A 19,298-nucleotide genomic window follows, 5' to 3' on the forward strand; every position below is an offset into this window, starting at 1 on the left:
ATCACTTCTTTACCGTCGGGAAATACTTTTAATAATATGATTGGACAATTCACACCAATTGACTTAGTCCCACGCTAAGCTGGTGAAGCTTGTGTTATGGGTACTAGGCAACGGATATACAATATACATACAATATACATATTATAGATAGACATATAAATACATATTTAAACACCCAAGACCTAAGCACAACACCAAATGCTCATCACATCGATGTTTGTCTCAGCCGGGGATCGAACCCGGGACCCATGGATTCGCAGTCAGGGGTACTAACCACTAGACCAATGAGCCGTCTACTTAAACCGTACTTGACAAAATAAATATAAAATAGAAGAAATAGAAACTACTAGGATCGCATTAAAACATTATTTTTGGCTTAGTTTGAAATTAGTATTTTTTCTTGACCGTTCTTCTTGTTTTTATTTCGGACACAATGTCCGATGGACTCGTATAAGGGATTATATTTACATAAAGCGATTTATTCGATCTTGACTTCGATGGTTTCAAGGACTTATTCAGGATCTCAAACTTATCTCCGGAAACTTTTCATTTACGACAGATGAATTTTGATTGATATACAAGGTGGATAGTCATGATAAATTTTGTTTATTGCCTCTGTCCGACAAAGTTTATTTTATGTGCATTTATATATATATATATATATATATATATATATATATATAAATATGTTAAATTCTTTCCTATACATATTGGAACAAAAGCACTGGGATCCCTTATTTGTAACTAAATTAAATTATATAAACCGACCTAGTTTCAACGGACATGCATTCCGAATGGTGACGTTTGTTCCCAACCTTCGAACACTTTCATGACAGATTACGCTTTTCGATCAATTCGTGAACATTGCAAGTTTCGCAGCATTTCTCAAATCGACAGCCCCTTGGTAGGAATTACTAAATCTCTTGGGCCTTCTTTTATTCATTACAAAGTAATCTTCGAAATCGGTAGACGCTCTCTGAGTTTATGAATATTTTTAATAAAATGTAGATTCTGCGCCTTATCATATCCTAGTCTTAATATTTTAAGTTTGCTTTATTGCGTCTTCCTTGCTGGAACGTTTAAATTTAAGAACCTTGGAACCCAGCTAGGCCTCATACTAAAGCGAGCTCCGAAACCCTGAATGATCACCTGTCTCTCAGAGCAATAGAGGCTTGGAGTGAATCGTACACACTTACTTCCCGCGCCCACACTTTGTTTCTTCTAATAGCGACTGCGATATACATCCCGGAGATTTTGTATACAAGTTCTATCTAGTTCTCTCAATATCCGTAGCGCTGATTCTATCGTGTAGAACAAAATCTCATTTTGGGTATAATTTTTAGTTACCGAGTAAGAGTCTTGATATAAAATAAAGACGCCGTCAAGTTGAGTAATTTAAATGTGCATGGCTTGTTCTTAAAAGAAAATAGTTTAAGTCTAAATCTGATTATTTTCATATGGATTCACAAAGCGATTTATCTTTGATAAACTTTTTTCTATTCATATAACCGACTGCAATAGCTCGTTTCAAAGGAATCTAGGGTAGCAAAGGGGTTTTGGTACGCAAAGTATGCGCCACCTTGAAATTGTTTATTTTTCTTTACCTTTTAAAGTATCAAAAAAGAGGTTTTATTAATTAATTCTTTTACATGGCGAACCCAATCGAGTCCATTGAGCTTTTTCTGATATATCGATTTAAAAGTTCTTTGCACGTTTCCTCCACATACTATTAGATAGGTATGACATTTGTTACCTGTCATCATACTTTTTCAACTTATTTGCACAAAACAAATAACAAGCAGCCTGAGTTATATTTTTTAACGTTCTATATCAGTTTTATTTTAATTACTTCAAAACTAGTGTGGATTACCTACTGTCGAATTTAGTTGTGAAGCGGAGCTAAAGTTTGTGTTAATACTTACACTCTATTAATGAAGTCAAATAAAAACGAATTATTAAAATTATTGTAAACTAGTTAGATATTTTCATAAACTAAACTAGACAAAGTTTTCTCGTTTAATTTTTTTAAAGTTTTTAAATTCCATGTGTCACTGTTGTCAGTTTCAAATTGAAGGCAATTTCTTTTTCGATATTTATTTTATACCTTACTAAACAAATATTTATAAGTAGTATAAAATAAACTAATTAATATTTTGAGAAAAATAAATGATCTATTATAACAATGTTATTTTTAGGAAATTTAAGATTATACTAATTGATTCTGTGCCTCGCGCTTTTGATATTATTAATTATGAAAAATAACAAGGCGAGCAAGAATTTTAAATAAAAATAAACCCTTGCAAATCAAAGTATGCGTAATTACCGGCAGATTTTTGTTTAGGAAATTAAAAAAGTAAGAATACACAACCGTATTCACCTTATAAATCATTGCATCTTATATTATGCATATCTTAGTCAGCCTGAGTTTTATACGCGCTAATACAACCATAGTCAAAATCTTAATCTTAATATATATAAATCTCGTATATAATTATAAATTACGTGTCACGTTGTTTGTCCGCCATGGACTCCTAAACTACCGAACCGATATCAATCAAATTTGCACACCGTGTGAAGTTTGATCCAACTTAAAAGATAGGATTGCTTACATCTCAATTTATACCCGCAATAATATTTTATTGCAAAATATTTGTTTTTTATTTGATAGTCACAATTCTAACAGATGGCGCTGTGTTTTAAGTACCAACATTTCACATAAGCTACAATTTAATGGCATAACCACCAAAAAAGCATGGTGGTCCCCATGGCTGGTGTTCTCCTACCGTTTCCCTTGAATAGTTTGCTACTATGTAATATAACAAAAACCTTAGCCACAGCAACGCTTGGCCGAGTCTACAAGTAAAGTATAAATTTTACTTCATATGATAGTTTAAACCAGTCTAAAGTTACTTAAGCTAATTTATCGTTGCATGCAACTGTAGCTTATTTATATCCACATTCAAACAAGCCTCTCGCTCTCTCAATTACCAACGCTTAAAGCCCGACCCTCAAATGAAAACTCTATGCAATTTCAATATAATTTTTCTTAGAAATAAAGCACTTGTATATGTTATTAATCGAACTGGCTGTGGGTGTAAATATTTAGGTTTGCTAGTGATTCGTCTATAATAATAATAATAAATAATAATAAAGCCATTTATTCCAAAACTTGCTTATGTTTTACAATGTTGTTAGTACTTAATTGCTTAAATTTAAAATGGTTACTTATAATTACCGTTAGTATTATTATTTATGTACAAGGTTTGGATCCCTGTTGGGTAAAGGCCTCCTCCATCCTTTTCCATGACTCCCTGTCTCTGCCTATTTGTATCCAGTCGTTTCCTGCGACGTGTGTTATATCATCAGCCCACCGTCTTAATTGTCGACCAACATTTCTCTTCCCCATGGGTCCTTTCCATCGTGTGGTTTCAATGGTCCATCTTCTGTCTCGGTATCGTGAGATGTGTCCAGCCCATCTCCATTTGAGTAAGAGTGCGTGCCTGAGAGCATCAGTTAATTTGGTTTTTTGACGAATTTCTTCGCTCCTAATTTTGTGTATTCTCCTAATTTTCAGCATACTCCTTTCCATTGCTGTTTGGTTACTTTTAATTTTTTGTTTTATTTTATTTGTAAAGGTCCAAGTTTGGCAGCCATACAGCAAGCAAGGTAACAGGCATGTATCAAATATTGTCCTTTTCATGTGTGAGCTGTAATTGCCTTTTAAGATTTCTTTTAATGCCCAGAATTTCTTCCAAGTTGTGTTGATTCTCCTTGTCACTTCTTCTTCGTTATTTGAAGTTTTGAAGGAAATTTGTTTGCCCAAGTATATGTATTGCCTGACGTATTCTATATTATTACCTTTTATCACTATCTGGCGCTCCCGATTGTTCGTTAGTATCTTCGTTTTATTTACATTCATTTCAAGGCCGATTTTGGAACTTTCGCAGTCCAGTGATCTCATCATTTCGTCTAAGTCTTTTGCAGTCTCAGCAATAACAGCAATATCATCTGCGAACCTCAGATTGTTTAAGTATTGTCCGTTTATGTACACTCCGCTGTTCTTCCAGTCTAGTTTTTGGAAGATAGTTTCAAGGACTGCTATAAACAGCTTCGGGGAAAGAGGATCACCTTGTCTAACTCCGCGTTCTATGTTTATTTCGTCACCTCTAGTTTCTAATTTAACTCTGCTCGTGCTTTTTGTATAGATATATTTCAAAACATTGATGTATTTCTGGTTGATATTTGAATATTGTAAAGCGTTCCAGATTGCACAGTGACTAATGCTATCAAAAGCTTTGCTATAGTCAATGAACGCCACATACAGAGGTCTATTGTATTCTCTGTATTTTTCTATGACTTGTTCTAATGTCTGTATGTGGTCCATTGTGCTGAAGCTTGATCTGAATCCTGCCTGTTCTTTTGGTTGCTGCTTATCAATATCGTCAGATATTCTCTTTAAGATTATGGATGAAAATAGTTTATAAATACTTGCCAGCAGACTTATGGGCCTGTAATTCCCTATATCTAAGGGATTTCCTTTCTTGAAGAGAAGGATTATATCCGATGTACACCACTGTTTTGGTACCTTTTCTTCATCTAGTATCTTATTGAACAATCGCGTAAAATGATATGTTAAAATGGGTGCTCCTATTTTAAGTGCCTCATTGCATATTCCGTCTGGTCCGGGACTCTTCTCGGCTTTCAGCTTTTTCATATGATCATAAACTTCGGAGTATTCAATTTGTCTGATGTGATCTGTCGTGTTCGTATGGGTTGTTTGCGATATGATTTCGGGGTTATTTTGTTTACTATATAAGTTTTTGTAGAAGTTAGTAGCGTGATTTATTACATCTTTTCTGGATTTTGTTTTTAGTGAGTTATTTTCAAGTTTTTGAATCCAGGACTTGTGTGTAGTTAGTTCTTTGTATGCTTTTTTGGCACTTCTAAAATGTTTAATGTTCCTTGTAATAATCTCGTATCTGTGGTTGTTGTAGTCCTTACGGATTGATCTATTAGTCTCTTTGTATATTCTGCTTAGTTCTGTTTTCATATCTTTAGTTTTGTTCTTTGTGTGTAGTAGTTCCGTGCGCCTTTTTAAAAGTTCCATTGTGTCTTTTGAGAAGATATTGTGTTGGTGGGGATACATATTGGTTTTGTATTTTAAGCTCTCTGTTATGCCTTTTTCCAGGATATTGTAGTATGTTTGGATATCAATGCTGTCTGTTTTTATATTTTCTGTATGTTTTTGTAGATTTCCGATGTAGCACTTTATTTCTGTTTCTGTCTTGGGGATATTAGCTGGTGTTGTATAGGTTTTTCTGCTCTTTACTGGACTACTCAAAAGTAATGTTGCTCTCACTAATCTATGATCGGAAGAGAATTCAACTTTGTTAAGTACCTCAATATTAGTTATAAGTTTGTTGTGGGTTATCATAATAAAATCTATTTCATTTTTAGTTTTGTGGTCGGGTGATAACCATGTCCATCTAGAGCTTGCTTTCTTTTTGAAAAATGAGTTCATTATGGATAGTTTGTATTGATGAGCATAAATTAAGAGCCGTTCCCCTCTATCATTCCGCACTCCGTAACCAAATTTTCCCATTACTGGATAGTAGTTTGTTTTTGGACATCCTATTTTCGCGTTGAAATCTCCCATGACAATGACCTTCCCTTCTGTCTTTGTGTGAGCAAATTCAATGTCTTTGTAAAAATTTTCAATTTCTTCTTCTGTTGATCTCTCTGTCGGTGCATATGCTTGGATTATTGAAAAAGAGAAGCAATCAAATTCATTTGTAGAAGTGCTACTCTTTCAGAGATTCCTATAAAGTTGATGATGTTATTTTTATACATTTTCTTGATAAGGAATCCCACTCCATATAGTCCTTTAGTTTCGCCAATATAGCAAAATATAAGGTCGCTGTGCTCTTCTATCTTACATCCCATTCTTCGGACTTCTGCAAGGCCTATAATGTCCCAGTTAATATTTTTTAGAGCATTAGTCAATTCAAGGAATCGTTCTATTGATCCTAGCGATTTTACATTATAATTGCAGATTTTGAGTGTTTGTTTCATACCATGATCTATTTCTCTATTTGGTGGAGGGTTGTAGTCTGATTCCCCACGATGACAAGTCGGATTGGGGAATGTTTTGTTTCTTTTATCTATTAGTTCTCGTCTGTTTAATGTTTTGTTCCGGTGGCTGATGGCAATATCCTATAGATTCTGAACGGTTGGCACATTGGCAGAAGGTAAGGAATTACTTCTATTCCTCATTATGTCGAATGCATTTAACCGAGCTGTTTTTGTTGACAGTTGTTGTTTGTGAGGGTGCTCTATTGCGTTAGGCGAGGTTGATGTTTCCCTTTTGCGTTTTTCGTTACCTGGTTTGCCCTGTTTAATAATTAGCTTGTCGTAGTTTATGTATGCGTAATTGCCCTTCTTCCTTTCCTCTTCCACTTTTGGTTGTAGTTTCTTTCTCATGTCCAATATTTCTTTCGGGTAGTCTTCAGATAAATACAAGTTTTTCAATTCGTCTATATATAGAATCAATTTTAGCCTATCTTTTCTAAGAATCATATAAATGTAACGCAACTTGCCCGGTTGTAGGAAAGCAGAGTGGGTGTATTTAATTAGCTTTTGCCTTTAAGTATTCTTTAGTAAGAAATGTAATAATTTTATTAAGGAATATTAAAATAGAAGGTACCCTTTTTAAAGTTGTCCATTTTATTTGTTTATTAAAACTTCTTTACATTACAGATAAAAACTAGTAACATAAAATTCAAAAATTCAAAAATCATTTATTCACGTAGGTAACACAATGTACACTTGTGATTCGTCATTAAAGAAATAAATATGCTTCTAATTTTACATTTACTGCCAGTTCTCAAATCAAGGGCGTAGAACGGAAGAGAAGAACTGGCAATAAACTCTCCGCCACTCTTTTTAATCGCCAAATATAGTATAATCTATATTTTTATTTAAAAATTGTGAATGTTATCTGTTAACAAGGTGTGGATTATCAATCAACTGTAAAATAAATAAATTTGATCTCTACTAAGAATACAAAAAAATGTATGTTTGTCTATGGTTTTCGTTGAAGCGCGACACAGTGATTGTTTCAAATACATGACCTTAGATAAATCACGTTTTCAACTAAACTACTGAGGCAATAAAAATGACAAGTAAACATTATGCCTACGTCAAATTTGTTTATTTGTATGTATACAAATAAACAATTTGTAAGTACCTTTAAGCCTTAGTTTACAGACTTCGAGAACATACTCCAATCAGTATTTCCATTTTATCATCATATTGTTTACATTTATAGAACTGGAGCTTCGAATAATAACTTTTTGGGTAATATGTGTAATCTGCTTTTAATTGGATAATGCCTACAATTACTACAGCAGATTCAAGTAGTAGCTACTAAATCATTATCATAAAGTGTGTCAAGGGGGCGTCCATTGCAGGCAAATTCACAGGGCTTATTTTTCATGGCCCGTGCTTACCTGCACTGAATACCCGGCTGCTTTGTTTATTTAATTTCCAACGCTAACTACCTCGTAGTAAGATATTCTTGATTGCATATGCTGACGCACTACCTCCTTAAGATCTGTTTTAATGCATGCAAAAATGTAATTATTGTTCAATAAATAATATTGTATTATTTATTGTTCGTTTTTAAAAGTTGTATTCGCAATACTTTTTGCCACTATGTCCAAGAGGGACTGGTGACTTGTGATAACAGGTTTTCCCAACCTTTTTCAAGCACCAGTCTCTCATAATAATAGATAGCATTAAGTTTAATGTCAAAAAAGAAAGATGGTGAAATACCTGTATCGTAAACTCGTACAATGCAATATAAGTTGCAAAATAAACTTTATTATTATTATTTAATAATAATTATGATTTTTTAATTTGGAAACAGAACGTTATTCTACTTAGAATTTTTACCGCCGTATTGAATATACATACACTTTCATTTTTAATTTTGTAATAAAATTCTTTATTTGTATTTTACATATTAAATTTGAAACAAAGCTAATATTTAAAGAACTTTCGGGTTTCAAAGCGTTTACTTAATAAAACTTAATCATAAAATTAACCGTATGTATTGAGTTTTAAAATGCTTAGAGAGAGTTTTGGCCTAGTGGTTTGAACGCGTGTCTCTGAACCCTGAGGTGTTGCGTTGGTATGCTGTGCACCAATGGACTTTCTGTCTTTAATGTGTACATAACACATTAAACACTCGCACGGAGAAGAAAAATATCTTGAAGAAACTGACGTGCCACAGACAAAAAAAAAGGCAAAGGCGTGTATCGGACACAGAAGACTGATCTACTAGCCTATTAGAAAAAATGAATGATGACGAAACAAATATATACATCTGATACCTAGACCTAAAAAGGATGTAGCGCCACTGTTTCTTTTACTAAATGCTTATATTTGAACGTTAACGGTAGAGAATAAATGCCGTAGAAATGAGAGCCTTTAGAAGTATGTGTGGTGTTACATTGCGTGATGGGATAAGTAATAATGGGATACGTGGGTAGTGTGGATTAAAATAGGATGTAGTGACAAGGAAACGAAAGGGAATGCTTAGGTGGTTTGACCATTCAGAACTTAGGAATGAGAAGTGATATACATGTAGGGTGTACAAGGCAACCGTGGATGGTTGAGTGGGGTTGGGTCGGCCTTATCGTACATACCTGGATGGACCAAATCCAGGAGGTACTAGAGAAGGGACATGTTTAAAGTTAACCCATAACCGACGAGCATGCATGGTCATGTAAGTGGATGAAGCGAGAGAGGTATGTCAAGAACTTAGCAAGTGGAGACCCATGATCTCTGCTTCCGCCTTCGGTAAAAAGGCGCGAAGTTACTAAAATCTAATATATAAAATTCTCGCGTCGCGGTGTTTGTAGTTAAACTCCTCCGAAACGGCTCGACCGATTCTCATGAAATTTTGCATATTGGATATGTCTGAGAATCGGACAATATCTATTTTTCATCCCCCTAAATGTTAAGGCTAGTCCACAGAACTCTTATTTTTTTATGATACAGCATTACAAAATACATACAACCCCTAACTTTCACCCCTCTACGATCAACCCCTATTTTTTTATTATAAATGATATACATGGCAAAACGACGTTTGCCCGGTCCGCTAGTAACTATATATACACCATGTATTATCTACATATAAGTAATATTATAAACTTAGTCTTTACATATTCTGTAGAAAGAAAACGAACTGACGCAGACATGGAACTGAATGTGTGAGAAGACTTCGTTCCTTGGATTCTCGTTTGAACGGGCTTCCTATGTATTTTACGGCTTAATATTAACGGTCTAATAATGTTATTTGGAGGCTTGAAAGCTTTGTAATAATTGTGTTGGGTAAATTTCCAGAAGGGGTAGGCAACGCATTTAAAATAATTGATCTTTCAACGAAACCTCTGAAGTCCAATAACAATTCAGTTGGGATAGCGTTGCTTTGTGAATACTAATAGGAACTCAGTAAATAACAAAGTGAGACAGAATAAATTTAAAACTAAAATAGCCTAAGTCTTAAGTAGTTATATAGAAAAAATGGTTTTAAAGTTTTCTCATATATACGTAATAAATAACTTTTCTGCACTTGTAGTTTAGTTTATTTCATATAAATTTGGTTGCGTGGCTAGTATTGTTAATATTTTAAAATTTAAATAAGTACATTTTCCATCACGATTTAACTCGATGAAGTATATATTCTTTGAAACAAAAGTGTTAGCCTAGTGGCTTGAACGTCTGCTTCAACCCTAAGATCGTGCGTTTGAATCATGGCTGAGCACTGATAGACTTTTCTTTTTATATGCATAATTAATACTCGCTCGTACGGTAAAGGAAAACATCGTGAGAAAACTGGCATGGCATTTTTTTATATAACAGGGGCAAATGGGCAGGAGGCTCACCTGACGATAAGCCCGTCCTTGTCTATTAAGAACAAAACGAAGCAGATGCAAAAATCTGATGACAGATCAGAGAATATGCCTCCAATATGATTATTGTTATGTTCTTTATACGAGTAGAATAAAGAATACCAGTACATAAGATGAATTATTAGCTTTATTCTAAAGTCGGAAACTTAACACAATTATCAAATTAAGGAACGATTCTGATTCTGATTATTTTAATGTACAAGACCTTAAAGTTTCGGTCTCATTTTTAATTTGTTATTGAGAAATATAAAGCGACAGCAAAGTTCCTAAAATATATTTAATAAGTCGCTTGGAACAGAGCCAAACAGGAAGGTATTGTTTACAAGTATACCCCGTGGAAATAAGCGTTGAATTAAATAAGAATTTAATAATGAAGTTCGAAAATTGGATAGGCCTTTGAAGCTTAAAATGACTTCCTTCGGGATAATCATCATACCACAAATGGGATGTATTACTCGAACAACGTGAAAAAAATTATATTTAATTTCGTTATAAATTTTGTAAATGCAGTGTTGGCCCAGTGGCTTCATCGTGCGATTCGTATGCTTGAGGTTCGATCCCCAGCCGTGCACAAATGGACTTTTTGTTTATGTGCATTAATATACAAAAAACCCAAGATGCACAGTCTCGAATAAAAGTAACGCTCGAAAGTGTCCCAAAACACTATTTCTGTCCCTTTCTATAACAGTATATGTTACAAGCATATATTATTGCAAAATCAACCTTACGCGAATTGCTTAAAGTTGTTATTACAACGCAATGTATACGTACATAAAGCAATAAAATTTTACGACCCACCGTGGTCGGTAGGACAAGGTATTGAGTGGAGTCGAACATTACAGCGTGCGTGGTCACGGTGACTGAAGACAAAAGGTGTTGGATGTTAAATAGTTGTAAATTTATAATAATACATAACTTTAATCCGGTTAAAAAGGTTTTTCTTTAAATTAAAAAAAAATGTTAAATTGGCTACCTCCTGACCTACACTTTATATAGCGTAAATATATTTGTCAAAAACTACACACAAAAAAGTTCAAAAGTACATAAATTTATTTATAAAAAAAACACAAATAAATAACATCGACTCCACTTATTAGACGCGAGACTATTTGAAATGAGCGCACAATTTAGAATGTTGCGCTCATTTTTTGAGGACGTTTTTTAGACGTTGATTGTGCATCTTGGGTTTTTTGTATATCAATGTTTATGTGCCTTAAACTCGTACTGTGAAAAAAATTGACGACATGTGTCAGATAGACCTACTTGTCGATGAAATAAAGATGATCAACGAAATGGATCTAATGTGAGGCCAAAACCAATATAGTGTTGTAGCGCCATTATTAATATATTTTGTGCATAGATTTAGTACCGCTTGGAGGTAATAATTATTTGTAGTGTAAGGGTAAGAACTTTCTGAAATCTAACGTGTGTGTGTGTATATATGTCCATCATCTCACCAATAACAATCAAGTAAAATTCACCAGTCTTAAAAAATAGTGAAGTATCGTAAATAAAAGATAAAAAGTACACATTAAACATAATACACGTCAAGTTCGTTCTGAATCTTGCTTACAATTGTACGAACATTCATCCCTCAGGCGACACAGGTACATATTGACACCCGTATAATATGAGATCCACATTTCCCCTGAAACTTGTTTCAATCGAAAAAATCTGCTTTGAGAATACTATTCGATCACGAACAATCCTGATACAAGAATGTTTCAAGTGGTACTGTTAAATCGTAAACAATTTTATATTAAAACTGAAATGGCAGATAAATGTGCCTTTTTCAATTTCTTATTTTTTTATTCAGATTTAGATTAGTACTCAGTTTATAATATTGATTTAACTTAACAATCTTACATCTCAATTTATACCCGCAATATTATTTTATCGCAAAATATTTGTTTATTATTTAATCGTCACAATTCTTACAGATGGCGCTGTGTTGAAAGTACCAACGTTTCACATAAGCTACAATTTAATGGCATAACCACCAATAAAGCATGGTGGTCTTTAATAGTTTACACTTTACTACTATGTAATATAACAAAAACCTTAGCCACAGCAACGCTTGGCTGGTCTGCTAGTTCGTTTATATAAAACTAGCTATATACAGCAACCATTATACACCATAGCATTGTTAACAATTTTTTACTAATGCTTTTAAACTTGCTTTGAAAATCCAATAGTGTTAATAATTATCTAATTCGATATTAAAAAAGAAATATGTTACGATAAATATCGATATTATTGAGTATATTGTATTTCATTTGAAATATCTACATAATATACCCGTACATTGTTATATTAAATTGCATACGAATCTTTTCGTTTTGTTACTGAAATATTTGTACTGAATTAAGCGATATTGGCATATAATAATAAATTTATTAAAGCGATCATAGAGCGCATAGAATTTAACGCTATCTCGCACTAACGGGCTCATAATAATAACAAAAGATATTTCCATTGCAAACTAGTTAATAAAATTGCATAATACGGGCTAATAATGTTGTAGTGGTATTTGGTAATAAACGAACGGATAATTTCATAATATTTTACCTACCCTTCTATTATCTTTACATACAATTTGTATAGAGGTAAAATTCGTCGAAATTTTTATTAAATTACACGAGAATACCTAGACCAGTTTGGATTTAATATTTTATTTACGAATCGCGATCACCAGTAGATCTATGATGAGATCTTTAATAAAATATAAGTGTTTTTGACTCATCGAACCCACTGACTGATAATGAAGACCATAGAAGAAATAGATATAACGTTGATTATAAGCTTTTTGAAAGAAATTGAAAATTATATAGGTACTTGTGTATTATTTTATCTTAGTAACTATTGAACTTTTATTCAACGAATTTAAGAATAATTTAATAAAAATAACTGCTCTAATAAAATAGATAAAATTTTCGTAGTGAGTTTGGCTTTCTGTCTTGTTATTTTGGAAATATATAACTCAATAAATGTTTTATTTAACATTACAACGCGTAAAAGAGCAACATTATTCAATATGGCAAGTTCCGAGGCTTTTATGTGTTAAGTCTTCGTAGGGCCATAAGCCTGTCACGAAGATTCTTTCACATAGTACCAAATATTTTCTACAATCATTTATAGCGAATGTAAGACGTGCAATACGGCTTAAGTTTGAGTAAGGACCGTCATAAATTTTTCTAAATAGACGGCGTTAGTACGGTCCATTATCGGGATCACACTTCATACTATTGGTTAAATGCGCCATATGTTTCGCTATAACGATGTCTTGCAAAAATTCGTGAACCAGACAAAATGGATTTGAAATTTCTACTTAACTTAGAGGCGAGATTCAGAATCGAGGCGTAGCTTTAAGTCTGGTCAGTATGTTAAAAGCAAACGTGGATTTTTAGATACGGGTTAAAGGTCGCGCGGTACCGAATAGTTAATTGTTTTTATTTAACAATGTTTCAAGGCCTTTGGTAGTTCTTATAGATTAATGTTACATATGTATTATATATATATACGTATGGCTAAGTGTATATAATGGTTTTATTTGCCTGAGTCGCTTATATATATATTTGATTCAGGATTTATGTAATATAGAATATTGCGCCATTATTCATTAAAAAATTAGCGCTTTTGCACTATTTACTAAAGCTCTTTTTTCTTCCTTTCCGTCTAATTGTATTTACGCTGTCAGAGACATCACTTTATGAATAAGGGGAATAACGTGTAATTATGTGATTATCAATAAATAAATAATCCATTGTCAATACAAACAGTATCAATAACAATTTTGACTTTGTGTAAACTATTAATTATTTACTACAAAGCTGAATTCGTTTTAGATTAAAAATAAACGAAACGAACGGACTATTGTTTCCAATCATTATTATACACGCCATTTGAAACAAATGCTTTTAAATAAAGCACACTTTAAAATACCTTTTTTAGATCTGGCTTTGAAAACTGACTCTGTTTATTGTTCATTTTTGGATACCTAATTGAATTGCTAAATAATGAGGTTTTAGTTCCTAAATTTAATATTAAAATAGTGTTGTAATTATTATTTTCTCTATTTATAAAAATTCATCGTATTGTTAAAGAAAAAGTGCAACGAAAATTGATATAGAAGATTTAATGTGACGCTAGTATAAATACAATCCGAGTATTACTCAGAAGTCAGAACAAAGCCGGGAAATAGATTTATTTACCAACGATATTTTCTCCACTTAAAAGGTTGTTCTGTCAAACACAAACATAAATCTTGAACAACAGGATATCGATATTCGGAATCAAACATTAAGTTTTCAATCGCGAAGAAGACCCATTTATATCAGTAGTTCGAGATAAGGCGATCACGGAAAGCTAAGCTTATGTATTCAAAGATGCACGACTCACGTACGGAAGCGAAAATACCTTACTCCGTTCCATTTAGGATGTTTTATATGTTTCTCGGATGACAAGTCACGTGAGATCAATATTCATTTAATTGACGTCACCTTTCCACTTGGGTGGGTTTGTGTTCTAATGAAATAAATGGGACTATTGGAGAACCACGCCATTGTAGTATTGCTCGCTAAGTCCTTACCTAATGGTATGTCAAATTACAATAAAGATATTGTATATATTGAAATTGTGTGTGTGTATTGTGAACACGTACAAAGAAAAAATCAATAATTTTGTGTGAGCGTAAGATAAGTAGAAAGGTTTGTGGTAAAATAATATTTTTTTCATATAGTTGAGATACATACCCAGTAAAGTATATGAAGATCTCATTAAATATCTTTCGTGTTGGCAAAACTAAATAGTCCCTCGTTGATTCCGTGTACCTTTTCCCCATTCCATACGAAGAATTCGCAATACCACACCCATATTTATGAGTACCTTGTTTATATGGCTATGCGTAATCAAGGTTTTAATATCATAAGTTATACTTTTTTAAATTAAATTGATTAAAATTATAACAAATTCTGGACTTCTGTTTTAAGTAAGCAAAGCAAAAGACTTACCTGGGTGCTCATAAAAAGGCGTTAATGGCTGATTTACACAGGGTCAGTAGACAAGTCAGTCGCAGCGCCAACGTCGGCGCCGCGACTGACTTTAACTGTTTACATGAAGTAAGTAGTAGTGGTGCGTTTCTCACGATGAGCACACGTTTGTGAAGTCAGTGGGAAAAATGAATTCGCGAAAACAACTGAAACGACGATTTATTTATTTGTTGAAAAATTTATTTATTTATTTACAATAGCATTTTTTATAAAGCCGTCCAGTTCTTGAAACCACTTGACTTTTGGGACATATACGTTCCCACTAGCGCCAGATCTGGTGGATTTTTGTATCTTGTCGAGCTCTAAATAATATGTAGTGTATTATGGCTTTAATTTTATTTTTTACTTCAGTAGAAGTGAGCCCTTCGATTTGCATTTGTTGAGATATATTTTGCAACGATGTTGACCGCATTTCTTTATTGCGGTAATTTAGGGATTTAATATCCCAAAGGCACTCGTTTTCGCCATATAATTGCACCAATTTTAAGGTTTCGTCTTCGCTAAGCTTAATTTTTATCGCCAGCGAAAAAAACGTGGTCACTCTACAAGGCAGCGGCAGTGACTAACCACGCACTGACTTGTCTGTTTACACGGGGTTTATTTGGCTGGCGTGGGGGTGCGCGGGTGGCGGGGGGCGCCAACTGACTTTAAAATATTCGTGTCCGAATATTCAAGTCAGCGCTGACTTCAAGCCACTGTACTGACTTCAAATCAGTTTACACAGGGTTTTTGTCGGGTCAGCGCTGACTTGCCTCGAATTTGTAGTCAGTTACTGACCCTGTGTAAATCAGCTCTAACTTCAAGTTTTATAATTCGAATTTCAAATGCAGTAGAGACGGCAAGTGGTCACGTAGAAACTGCGCAAGATATAAAGGAAGAAATGCGTTTGTGGAATACCATGACTCATTAGATTTCTTAAACACCCTATTGACTTAATTAATTAGAAAAATAGGTTTACTAACATAGATAATACTAATGGGCTATATAAAAATATATCGTTTTGTTTTATAGTACTAAAAACGTCGGCTAGGAAATTTATTTGGTGCTCTTGCGTAATCCAAGTTTGTTAATTATGATAGAAACTTCAAAATTCGTGGATTAACAATTTATCAGTGTCTATATTGATAAGCAAAAACAATTGTTAACTGAGATAATAACAGCCTTGCTGAATTGGATCCGAGTCTCAGCTATAAAGGACTAGAATCACGTGTTTTCAAGGACTCGTTCAAATAACATTCATTACTAATATTAAATTTTATCCAGAATTAGATGGACATATTATAAATACTTAAAACCTATGATATTATAAGAAATCGTTACTTGGAATGATAAGATTATAAGCGCCTATCTCAGTACCTACGGTTTCTACTTATTTTCTTGTATAATGTAAATATCATTGTTTTTATCAATAGAAATCGCACTAGTAGCTAATAAAAGCTCAAGAAGTTCTGTGACGAAGTTACAAGTGGCAAGATTAAATCTTCTCGCCCGCGAAATGTTGAGACTCGTGTGTCGTTTAATGAATACGCACGTTTATTCGTGTATGCTAAAAGGCTGTGGAATATTAAATGGAGTAGCGGGTTGTTCGCGTCAATTTTTACGAGCTGGCACAGTTTTTCAACAAAATTGTACGTCCGACCGTCCCCTGACAAAAAGTATCCGCAGTGATATATTTTTTGTCATAAATTGGTTTTTATTTACAGGATATTTCCTTTCAAGACTTAATATTTAGAAAGGAATTTTGGCATTAAATTTACTTTCGCGTCTGTTTACCCGATATGCCTATTGTCAATAGACAAATAAAATATTATTAAAAGGATAAAGAATGAAGACGTCATATTACTAAGATTCTTTTAAGAAAACATTCAATAAACTCCGCCTTTAAGACGCTCATGAGACTATGTGAAACCGTTATTCATAATTAAAATAGCAAATCGAAATAATAAACTAAATTCCTCATTAGTATGAAAAAAATAACATAATAAACTCTAATAAAAAACAATTTTGCCAACAGAACGGAAAGAAATATTATATTAATGTTCGCACCGAGGCATAAATTATTTTATCACGACCCTAAGGCAGGCGCAGAAGTTTTATGACATCAACATGTGGGTCGGATTAGGGTGGAAAAACCACAAAGTGTTTGTATATTAAGGCTAAAGAAAATTTTCTTGAGGACGTCCCCTAATTTATCATTCCTTTAACTCAGCCGTAAAAAAATATAAGCAATACTTCTTTGTTTTTCATTGTATTTTTAATGGTCTCTTTACTTTAAAATATGTTAAATCGGCGTTTTTTTTATATAAAGTCATTGGAACCATTGTACTTACGTTCTAACTGTAGTCCACGATTTATTATACCCCTGCATAGCAATAGATTTGTGGCAGAATATCGGTCTTATAAATGTGATATAAGCCGGAATAAGATTTCATCAAGTTTCTTTATATGTAAAGTTAGATGACAGAGATAAGGATAAATCAGCCAATACCTATCGATATCTTAAAGTTTATTTAATAACGACGTTAAAGTAGTGCATAAAAATATAATAGTAAAAGCATAAATTGTATATTCGGCTCGTATTTAATGGAACTAAGTTCACAAGATACTGTTATTGTAATTAACAAAATGTATCAATTTATAAGGTTTTTTTATAAATAATAATATTTAATTAAGGTTAAGCAGGGAAGCGTTTTAAACGTGTCCATAAGTTAAAATATGAAGAGCAAAGAACACATATATACCAATATAAATTAATTAATTTTGATTTGATTTGAAAAAATACGCTAATTTAATACGCATTTACGTATTTGGTATGTAATGTCCAACGAATTATTTGGAAGCTTTTCGTGATATCAACTTATATATTAAATATTGAATTAAAACCGTTTCCCAATTCTACGGGAACAACAGAACGAAAATCATTTCTGAATTATTCATGCAAGACCGCAATAATGTATAATTTCAATTCAACTATCAAGATAATGACGTACAAAATTAGCTGTGTTAAATAATGGTCGTAATATTGAAACAGATGTCGAAGTAATAACGTAATAGAGTGCTGCACTCTTTAAGTTGATTTTGGCTTCAGAAAGTTTGCTCACCGAACTTTATCTGAAGATATCTCTCGAACGAAGTAGGTGAAACAGTTTTAAACTTATTCAGGAAATAAATTGTATTTATTCTCACTGATTAAATGAACGCAACCTGCATTTGGAAGACGGTATTATAAATGCTGTAATGCAACCGCTGTGCTCATCGATCGTGCAGCAAATGGGAATGACAATCGTACATAATGCACTATTTGTAGAACGCTGAACCCTGCTTTTAACCTAACCACAATGGTTATCTTGCTTTTATCACTTAATGTATAATACTTATCTGTTTCTGTTTATTAATACACTTAATCCGGATGTTGGACATCCGGTTTACCAATAGTTATTTCCGGTTAGCACCGAAGGCAAGCATTATTGCTTGTAAAGAAAAATATTTAACTAAGAAACATAAATAGAAGTTATACAGTTTAAATAACTATAGTTAAAAATAATCTTTTGTTAATTAGACTCGTTTATAATTAATATAGCTTCTTAATTTTATTGTTAAAGAAAAACATTATATCGAGATTTAACTAAAATATGTTAAAGTGTATATAAAAATTTAAATTTCTTATTTCAATAGTATAATATATACTAAAAATGTATTATATCTCATCAAGCAAAAGACACGGTACAATCACATTAGAACTTCATAACCTTAATAAATAACAGTATGTACTTCCTAACTGTCTCATGTTACATGAATAAAACAAATGATACATTAATATTACGGAAGTTTTTATTAAAATTTATATTCTTCTGAATATTTTCCACATCATATCTTAATAAAGAACCTCTTAGCGATTGCTCGCAGTGACTTTTATGTTTTATCTTTGTAAGTACAAATAATTAATAAAACTTAACTAACGCCCGACATAACTCCATTATGTAGGCTTCACCTGTCATTCTATTATTTTCTCAATAAATAGACGTTCATTAATTAAATTCTTTTGAAATCCTCAATGCGTTTAATTAATAGATGCTTCAAGTGCATTATTTTATCATGTAAATTGTCTGAATCTGAAGGATCCAATTTTACATAATATGTAACCATGAGATTTTATCGGTTAAAAAGTTGTTAGATTGATGGGTGATATTTTGTCGTGTTGTACTTTTCTTTTTTCAAATACTGAGTCATAAAACTAAATATATCTCAATAGGGCTTAATCTTAAGATTT

At 32.8% G+C, this 19,298-nt stretch overlaps 1 protein-coding gene across 6 annotated transcripts in view; it reads left to right on the forward strand.

Moving 5' to 3' along the window:
* The window catches only part of LOC125056539 (neural-cadherin), a 286,418-nt gene that overhangs the window by 194,937 nt on the left and 72,183 nt on the right, over positions 1–19,298 (forward strand). The window lies entirely within an intron of this gene.

This window comes from Pieris napi, chromosome 15 (genome assembly GCF_905475465.1).
Source record: "Pieris napi chromosome 15, ilPieNapi1.2, whole genome shotgun sequence".
NCBI lineage: Eukaryota > Metazoa > Arthropoda > Insecta > Lepidoptera > Pieridae > Pieris > Pieris napi.